The sequence below is a fragment of the Pogoniulus pusillus genome, chromosome 4 (assembly GCF_015220805.1).
Source record: "Pogoniulus pusillus isolate bPogPus1 chromosome 4, bPogPus1.pri, whole genome shotgun sequence".
NCBI classification, from domain to species: Eukaryota; Metazoa; Chordata; class Aves; order Piciformes; family Lybiidae; genus Pogoniulus; species Pogoniulus pusillus.
Window position 1 is genome coordinate 471,455 of NC_087267.1, and position 17,711 is coordinate 489,165.

The following is a 17,711-nucleotide window of genomic DNA, read 5'->3' on the forward strand; positions in this document are numbered from 1 at the left end:
GGCCATAGATGGAACTGCTCCCAACAGCTCATTTCATACCACCCAATCAACCTTGGTGTCTATTTGTAAGGAATTATTTTTTCCTTTTTTTCAGCTTGCATACCTCAGAAAGAAAAAAAAACCAACCAGGATCCATTTGCTGATGTGACCTAATTTCTCTCTTCCTGGTTCCTGTATTATTTATTATCCAAATCTCTTCCTGTATTATTTAACACTATGGAATGTCTTTGAATACCACTGTTCTGCAAGGTGCACTGCTAGATAAAGTTCTGATGTTTGCCTCTCCTACTTTTATGGGCAACAGCTCTGACTGACAGCTGTCTGCAATCAAGTACTGAAGTCACTGAAGACACTGTATTTGATCCATGGCAGCAGTTTGCTTAATGCTTTCCAGTTCCTCATGCTCTGTGACAGTGAATTCAGGTCAAGGAAAATACAACTCTTTCCTCACAAGGTATCTTGCTTTCCTGTCCAGTGAGTGAATATCCAGGCTTTGCCTGAGCATCTCCAGGGACAGTGACTCCACCACCTCCCTGGGCAGCCCATTCCAATGCCAATCACTCTCTCTGACAACAACTTCCTCCTCACATCCAGCCTAGACCTCCCCTGGCACAACTTGAGACTGTGTCCCCTTGTTCTGTTGCTGCTTGCCTGGCAGCAGAGCCCAACCCCACCTGGCTACAGCCTCCCTTCAGGTAGCTGCAGACAGCATTGAGCTCTGCCCTGAGCCTCCTCTGCTGCAGGCTGCACACCCCCAGCTCCCTCAGCCTCTCCTCACAGGGCTGTGCTCCAGGCCCCTCACCAGCCTTGCTGCCCTTCTCTGGACACCTTCCAGCACCTCTCTTGAATTGAGGAGCCCAGAACTGGACGCAGCACTCAAGGAGTGGCCTGAGCAGTGCTGAGCACAGGGGCAGAAGAACCTCCCTTGTCCTGCTGCCCACACTGCTCCTGATCCTGGCTAGGATACCATTGGCTCTGCTGCCCACCTGGGCACTGCTGCCTCCTCTTCAGCTCCTCTCTACCAGCACTCTCAGGGTCCTCTCTGCCTGGCTGCTCTCAGCCACTCTGTCCCCAGCCTGTAGTGCTGCTTGGGGTTGTTGTGGCCAAAGTGCAGAACCCTGCACTTGGCCTTATTCAATCTCATCCCATTGGCCTCTGCCCACCCATCCAGCCTGGCCAGGTCCCTCTGCAGGGCTCTCCTACCCTCCAACAGATCCACAGCTGCTCCTAGCTTGGTGTCATCTGCAGACTTTCTGATGATGGACTCAATCCCCTGGTCCAGATCATCAATAAAGACACTGGACAGGACTGTACCCAGCACTGATCCCTGGGGCACACCACTAGTGACAGCTGCCAGCTGGATGTGGCACCATTCACCACCACTCTCTGGGCCCTGCCCTCCAGCCTGTTCTTGACCCATACCAGAGTGAATCTGTCCCAGCCAGGAGCTGCCAGCTGTGCCAGGAGCTTGTTGTGGCAGATGGTGTCAGAGGCTTTGCTGCAGTCCAAGTAGACTCCATCCACAGCCTGCCCCACACTTCCCAGGCAGGAACCCGATCATAAAAGGAGCTCAGGTTGGTGAGGCAGGACCTGCCCTTCCTGAACCCATGCTGGCTGGGCCTGAGCCCTTGGCCCTCCTGTAGGAAGTCCTATTAAGAAGCGTGGGGGCATGTTGGCCCTTCTGCCAAGGGTGTGATTGTGGAATTAGGTGTTAGCATGTGTTCTACAGCCTGTCTCACCAACCTGAGCTCCTTTCATGATCAGGTTACCTGCCTGGGGAGTGTGGGGCAGGCTGTGGATGGAGTCTTTGAGTGCTCTCAAGTGCAGAATTCCTAAACCCAAACATTGAGTTCTGGTATCTTTATGCAGGACCAGATAGAGGTGAACTGTTTGGTGTAAGTCAGTCTGAAGATTGTTAGTAGAACCAAGAACATAATTGATGAATATTCCTTCCTGGGTGTCAACCTGTATCACACCAGCATGGGAACGTGAAGCGAGACCGCTGACATACAAAAACCCTTTGGCACTGGCTGTTGAAATGTTTGAGTCAGCTGGGGATGTTTGAAAGAGGAAAATGACAGCAAAGTTTGTTAAAAACTGAGATGGACTGGCCCGATGAGGATTACTGTTTGGCCTTTTCATCACATTCCTGAGGGCTCTCTCTGCAGCAACCGTTGCCTTTCCGCCTGCCAGATGCGTCCCGTGAAAAGCAAGTAAGTATGACAAGTGAGAAACCTCACAGAGTCCTGCCATCAGTCTTGGAGACACTTATCCTGAAGTTTCTTCCTCCCAGATTTTTTTCCTTCTAACCTTCAAAGCTTTTATAGAGCAGTCCTAAACACTTTAGATGGAAGTAGGATGGCTGCTACACATTTAATGGCTTCCATTTCCTGCGGATCACCTCAGGGTTACCCGAGTCTTCTGCTGTCTCAAGCTGTAAAACACATCTTTTGCTTCTTTTACACATGGATCACAAATGTGACCCCCAGAAAAAACCCAGATGTAACACCTTACACATACACTGTATCTTGCACCCAAGCATCTGTTGCAATCTGGAGCAATCTGGCGATGCCCTGCTTGGACCGCCACCATTTTTGTCACCATGTTGAAAGAGCTTATCTATTTTGTATTCCCTTGTACATTTGTAATCAGTGTGCTTAATTAGTGGGATATGTTTCCACGTTCCCCAGCTAAGTGCTGTAAATGAAGTTTCCTATTAGCAGCTGACTGCAATTCGAATTCTCCTGTAGCGGAGTCGTTGCCTGTCAGCTGCCAGCCACAGGTGGTGCGCACAAAGAGAAGCGCCTCCCTTCCCGCGACAGGCACGGCCAGGCTGGTGCAGCACACAACAAGTTCTGGGTTGGTGGTGCCTCGCCATGAGAGCATTAGACTAGTACAAAGAGATTGGGTTGGAAGGCACCTGAAAGGTCATCTAGTTCCAACCCCTCACCGTGGGCAGGGACATGCTCTGCTAGACCAAGCTGCTCAAAGCCTCACCCAGCCTGGCCTCAAACTCCTCCAGGAGAGGGATAAGCACAACCTCCATGGAGAGCTTGTTCAAGTCTTACCCTTGTTAGATTCTATGTAAATCTAATGTCTTTCTCGTATCTGGCCTAAATCTATCCCCCTCCCCCCCGATTTAATCTGTTCTCTCTCCTCCATTCACTACAAGACTTTGTAAGAACTCCCTTCCTGTCTTTCTTGTAGGCTGTTTCCAGGCTCCGTGGAGCCTCCTCTTAACCAGGCTGAGTAGCCCATCTCTGGCAGCCTGCCCCCATGGGGGAGGTGTTCCAGCTCTCTGATCATCTTCATGGCCCTCCTCTGGACCTGCTCCAGCAGTTGGACGCCACTTGCATTGGGGACACAAGAACTAGAAGTGTGGGCTCATGAGAGCAGGGTAGGAGAATCACTTCTCTTGTCCTGCTGGTCACATTTTGTTTTGATCCACTTTTGCAGCAGAAGGTTTCATTTTATGGATCCCCCTGAGTGGAACCAAGAAAGATGAGAGTAGCTGGTTGGGAAAAGCACTTAAACTGCGTTTCACTTACACGTGCAAGGGAAAGAAAGTTAGAAACACAGAAAAGGAAGAAAGAGCAGGAAATAGCAACAGCAGAGAGACAGTTACCACTGTAGATCAAACAACATGTTGCAGATCCTGAAGGCTTTGATCAGTGGGAGAGCTCCAGACTTCCCTGTTGCTTTCAAGATTTCGTTCCCCTTTTGTCTCTCCCCAGTGATCACAGCTCCTCATCGAGTTGCCATGGTTATAGCACGTTCTGAATGGTGTCAGAACCTGGCCCACATCTCCTTGTGTCAGCTGTAGTGCCATGGTTAATTGCATGCTTTTTTGGCACCAAACTGCTGCATCAGTCATCTCTGAGGGCCATCTCCATCAAAGGACCCATAAAACTGTCACAGCGAGCCCCAGCTTGTATGACAGCACACTTGCAGCAGGAACCTGTGGCCTTGTCTGCTTATCAGCTGCTATAGTCACAGAGTTTGCTGATAAGTAGCTATCTTCCTGGGACAATGGTGAGACAAACCTCACTCCTTACACACTGCTCTTGATGCATCCCTGTGAGAGTCTAAATCCTCTCTCTGGTTCATCAGAAAGATAAAGATTGCCTCTGTTAAAACATCTCCTGGGCTCAGAGTGAGGTGCTTGGCCTAAAGCTCAGGGATGCAAATCAACACACAATGCCTTGGGGGAAACTCCTGGGCCTCAGCCTGGCTGGAATGCCCAGGATGTGTGCATCCCCTGGCAGCTACCCCAAGAGAAAAGGCTTCTGAGTACTGCGGACACAGGTGAGCAGCGCAGGGAGGGGGCGGAGGCTGAGGCTGGTGCACACATGAACACACAGGAAGATTTCCTGGGGAGCTGCACCTGGACACCCATCTCCAAAGTGTGCACCTCCACCAGAGCACCAGAGCACTTTTGTTGAAGCAAAGCCTGGCTGGGGCACTTAGTACCATGGTCTGGTTGATTGGCTGGGACTGGGTGCTAGGTTGGGCTGAATGAGCTTAGAGCTCTCTTCCAAGCTGCTGGATTCTCTGAGACTATGATTCTATGAAGCTGTCATCGCTGTGGCTGGTTCTGAGAACTGGCTCAGCCAGGTGCAGCCTCCATGCTGTTGTACCTCCAGGAGCACTTTAGCACAGCCTAATGAAACACTTCATTGTTTTAGGAATATGTCATCTTTTGCTGGGATGCAAGTTAGGTACAGAAGAGCCTGGCCATGTTATTACCAACATATGTACATCAGTGTAATGGTTTATTTGAACCAGCCTTGAAAACATCATCCTCCAGAAGAAGGAAGACATTAGCTGAGCAAACAGTAGTGCTGGGCTTAGCTGGGAACACTTGGTGGATCGTATGTTGCTGTATGGCTTTCCTAGCTTGAGTCTGCTCTTTTACAGCTTAAGTGAAAGCCTGCTGAAGGCTCTAAAAACAGGACTCACTAATCAGAAGCACACTGGGGATGAAGGCTTTATTTGAAATTCATGCAGGACTCAGGAATGTCCTGATATGAAACACGTAGTTGATTTGCATGCATCTTTGTCCTGCTTTCCATACAACTCAAGTAATGCAAAGTCTAGTAAAAAAGCCTTCTGCATTTCAGTTTTCAGATGTTCACGATGCTATGGGTAGACATCACCCAGACACATTACTGCTCAATTCTTCCTTTGTAGCTCAGTTAAATATATATATGTATATATATGTCTCACTGGCAGGAAGTAAGAGCAACTGTCAGTTACCACTGTTCCTTAGTTTGGCCAGCCTGAGTTATGCTGTCTGCTTTATCTGTTACTTACATAGCATATATTGTCTGACACATGCTAAACTGTACAGCTGCAAATCACAGCACATTTGTATGTAGAAGGCAGTATGAAAAGGCAAAAAAAAACCCCAACCCCAAACCCATGCTATTTATAAGCAACCAACCTGGACATGAAGGCTGCACAAGTTACCTCCGAAATCTGCTAGTATAACAAAATACTTTCTCCACAGCATTGAGCAAAATGGGATTGCATAATGTTGTGCAGCCTCTGATCTCCAAATGAGCCTCTAGGGGGTTAACAGAAGAGTAATCTGATAGAACTCTTTCTTCACAGAGAGAGAGATTGGCATTGCAATGGGCTGCCCAGGGAGGTGGTGGAGTCGCTGTCCCTGGAGGTGTTCTCCTCCCCATCTACTCTGACCTGCTGAGACCTCATCTTGAATGATGTGTTCAGTTTTGGGTTCCTGAGTTTAAAAGGGACAGGGATCTTCTGCAGAGGGTGCAGCAGAGGGCTACGAGGAGGATGAGGGGACTGGAGGGCACTGCCTGATGAGGAGGGGCTGAGGGACCTGGGGCTGCTTAGTCTGGAGAAGAGAAGACTGAGAGGGGATTTGATCAATGTTTTTAAGTATCTGAGGGCTGCCAGGAGCAGAGGACAGGCTCTGCTCACTGCTCTCTGCGACAGGACAAGCAGCAATGGGTGTAAGCTGCAGCACAGGAGGTTCTGCCTCAGCACAAGGGGGAACTTCTTTCCTGTAAGGGTCCCAGAGCCCTGGCACAGAGAGTTTGTGCGGTCTCCTTCTCTGAAGACTCTCAAGGCCTGTCTGGATGTGTTTCTCTGTGATCTGTGTTAGATAGGATTGTCCTGCTCTGGCAGAGGGGTTGGACTGGATGATCTCCTAACCCTTAATGTCCTGTGAGCCTGTGACCCTGTGATATGTGCCCCTACATGTGCATGTGAGCATTTATACTGACACAAGACGACCTCTGAGGATCCTCTCCAACCCAATGCACTTTGTGAAGAATAATGACATTTTAAAGGTTCTTCTATAGCTCCTGCATCTCCTGCTAAAATGAAATGAAGAAATAAGCCAAAATTACTTCCTGCAGGCTCCTTCAAGCTCTTTCTTCTTTCTCCTCTTTATCTTTAAGCTTCCTGCAAAGTTTGGTTCAAATTACACCATCTCAGTTTTCCTCAGGCTAGGTTGTCTTCCTAGCTCTTCAGTAAATAACTTCTCAGGAGCAGATAGCAGCTGGAAAAGTGGTTAGGAGCTGTCTTAATCACCAGACAAAAATCTGTCCTTCCAGCTTTGATGCTTGTGGGTAACTGGGAGCTGTTTTATTTCTGTTAAATTTGCATGGCTTCCTGCTGCTCTCTGCAAGCCTTTCCTTCTCGTAGCCGGTGGCTCTGCTTCCCTCCCAGGTGTCAGGTAGGTTGCTAAGGTACAAACATCAGATTTTGGCTAATGGTATTCTTGTTAGCTATGAGTGCAGCTATGTTTGGATAGCGCAGAGAAACATCAAATCAGAATACTACTGAGTTGTTAATACCCTATTGTTCCAGCACAACGTAAAACACCAGTCCAGTCAGAGCAAAATGTGGTCCAACAACCCATCTTACAAACACTGAGTAGTCTACAACTACCTGCAGGGAGGCTGTAGCCAGGTGGGGTTGGGCTATTCTGCCAGGCACCCATCAACAGAACAAGGGGACACAGTCTCAAGGTGTGCCAGGGCAGGTCTAGGCTGGATGTCAGGAGGAAGTTGTTGTCAGAGAGAGTGATTGGCATTGGAATGGGCTGCCCAGGGAGGTGGTGGAGTCGCTGTCCCTGAAGGTGTTGAAGCCAAGCCTGGCTGAGGCACTTAGTGCCATGGTCTGGTTGACTGGCCAGGGCTGGGTGCTAGGTTGGACTGGATGAGCTTGGAGGTCTCTTCCAACCTGGCTGATTCTATGATTCTAAGAGTGAGACAGAGGCAAGCCAGTCCATTGCCAGAGCTTGGCAGGGCATCACAGCATAGGAATTGACAAGTGTTTGGTTTGGCTAAGTCATGCCCTCCTGGGTCAGGGGTCCTCAAACCACAGCCCGTGGGCTGGATACATCCTCCCAGCGTCCTCAATCCAGCCTGCCAGTATTTACAGAACCCCCCCACTGCCCCCCCCACCGGGGGCTGGGTTTGAAACCAAGCAGCTACAGATGACTTCCTGCCTCTTAATCCACTCGCTGGCCTCTGCAGCCCCCAAGCACCCGCCGGGACTGGGCTGGAGCCAAATTATAGTCCAGCCCCCGACAAACTACAGTCTGGGCCCCGACAGTGCCTGAGGGAGAGTGAACCAGCCTCCTGTTTGGGAAGTTTGAGGACCCCTGTCCTAGATGAGGAGGGAAGGATTTCTCCTCTTGCCACTGCCCCAGGGTGCCCTACCTGCTGTTGCTCCTTTCAGGACTGTATGTGCTGAAGCCACTCACTGCAGTTTTTCCAGGGCCCTGTTGGCAAAGGAGCTTTGCAGCATGGCACACGTCCTGCTCTTCTGATGCCTATTTCCTAACTTAATTGTTTTGTTCTGGGCAGCCTATTGCTGCTTGCTTTTCGTTTCTCTTCAGCACAAATAATACTGCATTCAGAGAAGTGACATTTTTGAACTGAAAACCAATTAACCTCATGTGTGCTCTGGGGCTCACAGGACAGCATCCACCCTGCTGCATGCCTACAGATGGCTCTCATTTGTATTTGCATACAGCATGCTGGACTCGGGCACCCTATGCTCTGTTAGCAGCTCAGCAAAACAAAACGCCCTCCTCTTCTGTGCTGGCACCGGCTGTAGCAGTTGTGACGGTCAGCATGTTGGACAGACTTGTGGGAAAGGAGCAGAGTAATGCTGAGTTTGCCAAAACTGTATGGGCACAGACTGCAGCTAGATAATGCTGCATTCCCTCTCCAGGGCAGGAAAAGGGCTTAGGACGTCCTGCGCGGGTGTGGATTTGTACACGGACACAGCCACAACGAAGTCAGGGTGACTGCTCAGAATTAACGCCGGCTTACACGCAAAAGCTACCTCCCTGTCACGCAGGGAGAGGCTGCACTCCACACCTCCTCAGCAGACAGCAAGTCTGCTGCTCTGATCTGCACTTCTACCCTACCCAGGGTTCTGCTGTAGCTCGTACCAGCACACAGTGCCAGCCAAAGCCAGGAGTGACAACCGTGAAAGCTGGCATGCCTCAGAGGGGGAGAGCAAGCGTGAAAGGCAATCAAAATAACTCCTGCACTTAGAGTGGAACAGCCTTTTGCATGGCACTGGGCTCTCTGGGTGGAAAATCATAGAATCACACAATCAGGCAGGGTTGGAAGGCACCACAAGGAGCAGCCAGTTCCAACCCCCCTGCCATGCCCAGGGACACCCTACCCTAGAGCAGGCTGCACACAGCCTCAGCCAGCCTGGCCTGAAACACCTCCAGCCATGGGGCCTCAACCCCCTTCCTGGGCAACCCATGCCAGCCTCTCACCACTCTCACGGTGAGAGTAACTCCCTTGTAACTGGAGACTGAAATCAGGAAACGATTCCTTAGCTACGTTTCCATGTTCATTCTAAACAAACTGAAACAATGAATAAATAAATAATAAAGAACAGAGAGCTTTATGTCGTTTGGATTTTTTTAATCATCATCATTATTATTTTTTACATGAAAATGTTTCCTTTTGGAGCATTAAAACCACACTCAGGAAGGAGAATAAGCACTCGGTCTCTTATTCCGTTTGATTGCCATCTCATCCATTTCAGACTCAACGTGGTGTATTGGAAATTAATAACCGTTGTGACTTAGGAATATCAATTTCTGTATGAATATTAATTGTACCTATTACTATTCAAAAACCGGGGAAATTCCCGGAGGCACTTTGGATCTTCGGTCAGCAGGAAGCAACTGCACGGAATTGAACAGTTGAAACCAACAGAACTTGGAAATAGGAACACAAGAACAGGGAAAGTTCTCTCTACGGCTATGGAGCCTTGGCATTCGCTCCAGCAGAGCTACTCGTGATGCTTTTGGTCCCCGAGTCTCCTATAGCAAAGGCACTTTCAAACTGAGGGTAAGGAGTTGCCTCGGGCAGGGGGAGAGCTGCTGCTAAGCCGGCGGGGGTGAGCTGCATACGCGCGGCCGCCTTTAAGGAGCCGCTAACCAGCAGAGGCAGGAAGGCGCCGTGCAGACAGAGGCTGGTGCAGAAAGGCAGGGTTCCTAAACCACCCCCTGCTAAATGCTCACATTGAAGCTCAGTCGGGCCAGCCGGCACAGCACCATTGCTCTGGCCCATGAAAGCAAAGCTTCCTGCCTGCTTTGACACGCAGCACAAGACACCCGACACCTGGTGCTGAGCCCCCTAGCCCTCAAGGCTGTGCTGGGGCCAAACCCTTATTGCTTGCTCCTCTGACTCGCCTCCGGACCCTGGCACGACAGGAGGAGAGCCAGGGTTTGTCCTGGAGCCCCGTGCACCTCCATGCCTCCCTCTGCGGCTTGGGCGGGAGAGGAAAAGGCACCCACAGACCTGCCTGCCCCTGCTCCTGCCCCTGCCCTGCGGGCGTGCGGGGGGCAGCAAGGGGCCCTGAGGCACGAGCGGTGCCCGCGGGGGGCAGCACGGGGCCCTGAGGCACGAGCGGTGCCCGGGGGGAGCAGCACGGGGCCCTGAGGCACGAGCGGTGCCCGCGGGGGGCAGCACGGGGCCGTGAGGCACGAGCGGTGCCCGGGGGGAGCAGCACGGGGCCCTGAGGCACGAGCGGTGCCCGCGCAGTGCCCGGGGGGAGCAGCGCGGGGCCGTGAGGCACGAGCGGCATATGAATTTAGCCACCCAGTGGAAAGCTAGAGAAGGTCACAGTGCGCGCAGGCTGCGGGGACACAAGCCAGCAGCTCACCAATCGGACAGGAAAGCGCAGCCGTTGCTGCTGCGAGAAGGTAACTGCAGGCACCTGTTCGGCAGGTGGTGCTTGTTGATGAGGCGGGCGTGGCCTGGAGCCCCGTGCACCTCCCTGCCTCCCTCTGCGGCTCGAACGGGAGAGGAAAAGGCTCCCACAGACCTGCCCCTGCCCCGCGGCCCTGGGGCACGAGCGGTGCCCGCGCAGTGGGGCCGTTAGGCGCGAGCGGTGCCCGCGCTGCAGTCGCGCAGGTGCTTGGCTGTGCTCCTAGCGCCCAGGCAGTGGCAGCTCTGCCCTGTGCCCGGGCAGGGTACAAATGCCGGGGCGCTGCCCGCGCTGGGGTGCCCGCCTCAGAGATCCTGCCTGCCCGAGCGCTCTGCCCGCCGGAGCCTGCCCCCCGCCTGGAGCGGTTGCGCAGCGGGGGCCCGGCGCTGGCCCCGGGGCAATGCTGCGCCCATTAGCGCCCATTACGGCCTCAAGGACCCTGCTGCGGCTCCCGAAGGAGCGCCCGAGCGGCCGGCAGCTGGAGCTCCCTCTTCGACCAGCCTGACGGTGAGTTTAGTTGGGCTCAGCTTTGCTGCTCACAACAGCGCTGTGCAGTAACAGCTCAGGCCTTTTCCGACGTCTGACTTCCAGAGTAGCCAGGCTACCTGTGGCACCCTGTGGACCTCCTCCAGCGAGCCCAAGCTGGTAACCAGAACTCAGCGAATCTCTGTCTGTAGTTTCGGGGCAGGTTTTCGGGAAACTGCCACAGCTCTGCCTCGGCCGCGTTAACTCCCTGCCTCCGCAGCAGGGTGAAACCGGCCCAGCAGGCTGTGCCCTACCAGGACACGTGTGCACAGAGGAAAAGAAGGCAAGATGATGCCCTAACATTTGCTATATAAGGAAACCCCCTAAAAGCCCAGTTTTAAGTCTTAGGGGTGTCACAGTGGAGTCATGATGGTTCATTAGTGTGATCTGAAAGTGCAACCACCCCCCATACCAGGGGGTTCACTTCGATCGACAGTAAAACTTGACGGTTTGCCCATAAGATGGTGCACAATAGGTGGAGAAAAGGGAAAGGTAAAGTGAAGAGAGGAAAGAGAAAGAGGTTTATAGGTGCCACCAGTGCAAGAGTCCAAAGATGTTTCTTTGGGCTTGGATCCAGACCTGCTGGTACCTCTGATCTTTTCTTGATTCGGTGGGGAAAGTTCTCCTTCAAAGCCTGCTGCTAGGGAGATATCTTTTGTAATCCATTTCATACCTGCCCATGTCCAAACTCTGCCTTTCTCCACCCCTTGTGCCCCCCACGACTAAGGCTTCTATGCATGTCAAAGGAGGAGTGACTGAGTGGTGGTCTGGTCCCAAGGAGGCATGTCCAAGGCATATTGTCCTAAGGAGGAGAGTAGCTCTAGACCAGGAGCTGTGTTTGTGTATTACAGTGACATTAGAATGAGCAGAGTTCACTAAGCTTCATGGTTCCCTTAGCAACACCTTGGCATCAGCCCCTCTTGGCAGCAGTTATGTTTGAAAGCAGTGACCATGGCCAGTGGAATCATCCATCATACTTGGCAGGTATGGAAAGCTGGTGCCAGGCAGAGCTCTTCCCATGGGAGCTGCACCTGCAAAATCCATTGTACAGGCTCAGAAACTTAATCAGCAACTTATTATGGAGTAGGCCACTGCAAAACTCATGATAAGATGTTAGCCAAAATATCAGGCCAAGCGTTTGGGGCACAGGGGTCCTGAATCTTGATGACAATGATGAGACAGATAATGTTCTTCAGACCACTCCTCACAAGGGGGCAACCATTTCTTCAGTCAAAAGCTGTGAATATTTGGGGGCAAGGAGGCTCTGGTCTCAGATCCTGCATGACAAGAAGACAGAGTAGCAGTTTCTGTTTCTTAAACACATGCATGCACATTAGAATTCCCAGAAGAGCCAGGCATATTCCTGTTAGTTCTTTGGGTACTACATCATGTTCTTTGGTTGCAGCTCAGCTCCGAGCTCACACAGTTTGCTGGGATTTCACAGCTTGCTTTCATCCTTCACGCTGGTTCCAAGGGTGATGTAGCACAGGCCACTTTGCTTCCTTATCAGGACGCAAGCTACAGCCTTACCTATTGTGTGTGGTTAGAACAGCAGTCTCTCCTCCTTATGTCATGGTTTGAGGGTCTTGGTCTCCATAGCTTTTTTAGGGAATCTGGGGTAACCTGGAACCCCTCAAACCACATGGTAAACCAAAGAGTGCCAGGAAACAGGATGGTGATGCTGGCAAGCAGGGAAGGCAGGGAGAGAGAGAAATCAGGAAGCTCTTCTGCTTTTGTAGGGACTTCGACAGGAAGTGGGAGCAGGCTAAGCATCACACCTGGCAGCCTTCAGACCCACCCTGGCAACGGGCCAGATCAACCCACATATAACTCACCTGATAAACCTGGAGGTCTGAGGTGAGATGTCAAGAATCTGACCAGGAGGTTAGAGGAAAAAGAGTTAGGTCAGATTAGAGTTAAGGCAGAAAAAGAGTTAGGTCAGATTAGAGTTAAGGCAGAGGCAACTCCAGAGGCCAGACTGCCCGAAGAAGGAGCAGAAGTGAGAGCTAACTGAGCAGTGTGTGAGAAGGGAGTGTGTTATCTATGTTTTGACCAGTGGCATTTCTCAGCAGAAGAATGGGTGATAGAGGCTACTGCTGTTGTGATTTTTTTTCTTCTTTCTCACAGCTGAGGATTTAATTTCTGACATTAAAATATTCCAATTAGCCTCAAACCAGCAGACTCAGACACAAGTATTTTATTCAGATTCATTCCATGTTTAACACTGTGGAGATACCTTAGATTAGAAGTATTTATTTTGCACATGGTGGAAATGAACTGCAATCTAAAGTGCTTGGGTGTTTCTGAAGGCAGAGGAAAGGAGAGCATGCAAAGAGGTAGATCATTAGCACAGAGTTCTGCCAGCTACAGTGTGTAGTGAAAAAACAGTCTCCAGAGCTTTATCATATTTGAAGTGGTTACCTTCTAAAGGGCCTGGGCTGGATTTGTGGAGCATATTTGGTGAGTAACACAGTATATTTTTTATGGCAAATGTGTTTTTTAGCTGCTATGTGGTATATCAGATATAATTCTTTGGTGCTGACTTATGGGCCTTGACAGCACACATCAGGCTGTTTAAATCATTAGAGTGTTAGTTTCCTTCCCCTGAGGAATCATAAAATGAAGCCTTGCTAACCTGTTGGCTCTCCTCTGCCCTCCTTTCCCTCTTTGTTGTGCAAAACCTTAAATATGTAGATGGAATTCCTGCAGCTTGACTAGTTTCAGAGCAGCCTGGGGACTGCTCTGGGTGAGCTGCACAAAGCCTATAAATTCAGGAGAATTGAATGGAAACAGCAGGCCAAATTCAACGGCAGAAAGCTGATAATTTGAGTATCTGAGGCTTCCAGGGTGAACACTTTCCCCTTCAAACATAAAACATGAGAGGGAGCATGATGCTCTAATGTTATTGCTGCTAAAACCCAAGGAGGAAATGGGCAGCTCAAGCTTGGAACAGTGTGGACAGAATTGTGCACTGTTGCAGGGCAGGCTGAGTTTTGGGAAGCTACCAAGGCTTGGGGCAGTGTTTTTTACATTGCTATTGTTATGCTGTGCTATGTTATTCATAACTGCTATGTTATGTTATGCTATGTTATTCACATGCTGTGTCACTCATTGGGGCAGTGTTTTTTGCACTGCTGTTATTAAGTTATGCTATGTTATGCCATGTTATTCATAACCATTATGTTATGCTATGTTATTCACATGCTATGTCATCCATTGCTATACTGTGTTATGTTATCATATGCTATACTATTCATAACTGTTAGGGTAAAGCCTACCCTTACATCAGGATTAGAAAGACTGGAGAAGGAATGGTTAAAGGAAGCTCTGTAAGGCAGTGAGAACAAAACCCAACACCCAGTCACACAAAATGAAATGAAATTCAGGGCTTTCCTGGAAAACAGTAGAAATCCCAGGAAACAGACATCCAAAAGTATGGGAGAGGGAAATCCCTGAGACAAGAAAACTGTCCCAAGCCCCCTCCCAAACTGTTCCTTTTACATGAAGAGCAGCACAAACCCATCAAACATTGCTGCTCTCATAAATTATCACTTTGAGTTACTGGCACATTTTATCTGAGGAGAGGACGTTGGACTTGTGATTTTCTCTCATTTTCAGTCTGTTATCGCTACTGAACCATTCAGGAGCTTCTGTCAAAGGCTCATTGCACTGACCAGCAGATGAACAAGACACAGGAAGGGCAATTGCTCTCCAGAGGTGGCTCTTCAATCTGATGCACTTCAGATTATTTTTCAGTCTGTCTGGAGTAAGCCAAGGCAAAAAAAAGACCTAAACCTCTTGAACAATTTTCTCATCTGTAGTGTCTTGTTGCTTGGGTTTCAATTAGAGATTTATGAGTTCTTCCCTAGGTAATTTAAAACAAAAATATGGGGGATGGATATTTTTGCTTGCTTCTTTGGTCTTCCCTGAGGTTACTGTGAGTGGTATTCTAGGTACTTTACAAAATATTTTTTCCCTTTTGTGTCTGCTCTTTGACTTTTCCCCTTCTTTTTGACATGTTATCTGCTCTATAACTCTTGCTAAGTGTTACCAACTTCTGAACAATGCCTGAGAGAAAGCTAAATGCAATGTTCAGTGTGATGGTTTGGGTATTAGCCACTGTGCTAGTTTGAAGCTAGCTGGGATGTTCTGGTGAGAAGAACTAGATGACAGGCTGTGAGAAGGAAACAGAGGTGATGGCTGCTGCACTCCTAGGCTTGCTGAGAGGTATAAGAACAAGAACATAGATAAGGGAGTCACTGTCTGGGCCTTGGGCTGAAATTCTCTCTCTAACCTAACCTCCCATCTGTGTGACTAATCCTTCTGCTTCCTAACCCCCCTGGCCAACTCTCAAAACTACCTTAAAGATAAGGCAAGATCTGGGGTAAGGTAGAGTGGGGAGAAGGTGTTAGGGTGGTTGGGAGCCCCTCAAGGGGACTCAGGTTTCTGGGAGGGCTGCTGTGCTTCTGTATTCCTTTTTAACTTGTCTATTTCTGTCTATAGCTGTAGAGATTGTAACTCTCTGCTTGTATCTTGTGCTAAGCTGTAAATACAAAGCTTCATGCAATATCCAGAGCCACTGAGTCTAGTCTGGGTAATTTTCCAAAGGGGGGGGCAGTGGGTAACACCCAAACCATCACAGCCACCCCCCCCCAACACTTAAGAAAATCATCCAGACTAAACCCAGCTACTGGAAATTAAAGACTGAAGCTTTATATGTGCAGCTTAGCACAAGATACAAGCAGGTGTTTACATTGGAATGGGCTGCCCAGGGAGGTGGTGGAGTCACTGTTCCTGGAGGTGTTGAAGCCAAGCCTGGCTGGGGCACTTAGTGCCATGGTCTGGTTGACTGGCCAGGGCTGGGTGCTAGGTTGGGCTGGATGATCTTGGAGGTCTCTCCCAACCTGGTTGACTCTATGATTCTAAGAATAGATGTTTCTGGCCAAGTCTGTGCTGTTGTGGCGGTTCAGGAGTTTCCTCTATGATTCTTGAACTGAGGGGCCCAGAACTGAACACATCACTCGAGGCGTGGCCTCACCAGGGCCGAGCAGAGGGGCAGGAGTAAATTTAAAAGGAGCTTAGATGTAAGGGAAGGATCAATACTTTAATTTTTCTGCACCCTTACTTGAGGACTTCAAATGCAATTCTAATTCCAAAGGAGTGGGAGGGATGTTTTCGAGACTCTCTGACTCTCTCCAGCGTGGAAACCTTTAGGGCATTAAGGAAGCAGTAATGCTCTCCAAAGACTTGCCATTGCCAAGGGAGCTGCTGTTGAAGAAACTGTTATTATATATTTATTTTTCCTGATTTAATTAGCACCTTGTGCACAGCAGAGGTTGCTCCTCCAGTGCTTTACCTCAGTTTTTGCTTTCCCAGGCTGAATCATGACTCCTATATGCAAATCCATGCTCAAATACACCACATGTGATGAAAATGCTCTAAGCAAAATCATCCCTTACAGAAATAGTTTTACCAGTACTAAATCATTCTCTTACAGAAACAGTTCTACCAGTAACCAGAGCCAGGCATGTTCAGGCTCCAAAAGGTAGAATTTCCCTTTCCTATCTAACATGTCCAGTGAATCATGTCTGCACATGCCTACAATTCTGGTAACCAGCCAGAGCTGCAATTGGGCTGTTCAGCTGGGGGTTTTCTGCCAGATTTTACTAACTCTGGAGTTTTGTCTGAGCTTGGGATAAACAGCCATATTTCAGGAGTTTAATTAAACTGAGCCTGGCCTTCCAATCTTGTGATGAATACTTCATAGCCAACCGTTATTCTACTGTGTAATAACATCACATCTTTGGGACAATATGCTGATGGTATTAACAACGTTTCTAGAGTGTTTACCTTAGCCTTTTCTGTCAGGGTTTTGACTCAAATCAATGCTTGCATATCCACTTATTTACCCAGGTGAGTTGTGTTGAGTCCACTGACATATACAAGTGAGTTGTGTTAATTAATGATGAATTTCAACTATGATTTCATAGAATCATAGAATGATTTAGGTTGGAAGGGACCTCGAAGATCATTTAGTTAGAATCATAGAAACAGGCAGGGTTGGAAGGGACCACAAGGAGCAGCCAGTTCCAACCCCCCTGCCATGCCCAGGGACACCCTACCCTAGAGCAGGCTGCCCACAGCCTCAGCCAGCCTGGCCTCAAACACCTCCAGCCATGGGGCCTCAACCACCTCCCTGGGCAACCCATTCCAGCCTCTCACCACTCTCATGCTCAACAACTACCTCATCATGGCCAGCCTGAACCTACTCATCTCCATTTTTGCTCCATCCCCCCCAGTCCTGTCACTCCCTGACAGCCTCAAAAGTCCCTCCCCAGCTTTTTTGCAGCCCCCTTCAGGTACTGGAAGGCCACAAGAAGGTCACCTGCTGTGAGCACAGACTGAAAGAGTTGGGGTTGTGCAGGCTGGAGCAGAGGAGGCTCCCAGGTGACCTTCTTGTGGCCTTCCAGCATCTGAAGGGGGCTACAAGAAAGCTGGGGAGGGACTTTTGAGGCTGTCAGGGAGTGCCAGGACTGGGGGGAATGGAGCAAAGCTGGAGGTGGGGAGGTTCAGATTGGAGGTGAGGAGGAAGTTGTTGAGCATGAGAGTGGTGAGAGGCTGGAATGGGTTGCCCAGGGAGGTGCTTGAGGCCCCATGGCTGGAGGTGTTTGAGGCCAGGCTGGCTGAGGCTGTGTGCAGCCTGCTCTAGGGTAGGGTGTCCCTGGGCATGGCAGGGGGGTTGGAACTGGCTGCTCCTTGTGGTCCCTTCCAGCCCTGACTGATTCTATAGTTCTGTGTACAGAAATGTATAAAGATAGTGAGCTTGGCATGAGACTACTAAAGTATTTGAGCTGAGAACAGAGCTAGCAATATATGGATGTGATATATTTGGGTTTTCAGCTATGTACAGGGGCAGAATAACCTCCCTTGCCCTGCTGGCCACACTGCTCCTGATCCAGGCC

General features: G+C 49.8%; 1 long non-coding RNA gene across 1 annotated transcript; it reads right to left on the reverse strand.

Annotated features, from left to right (window-relative positions):
* Positions 1-11,130: 11,130 nt before the first annotated feature.
* Positions 11,131-12,431, reverse strand: LOC135175048 (uncharacterized). The gene is made up of 2 exons (XR_010302187.1): positions 12,280-12,431; positions 11,131-12,026 (listed from the first exon to the last, which is right to left on the reverse strand). It is a non-coding gene; the product is annotated as an uncharacterized LOC135175048 (long non-coding RNA).
* Positions 12,432-17,711: the final 5,280 nt, after the last annotated feature.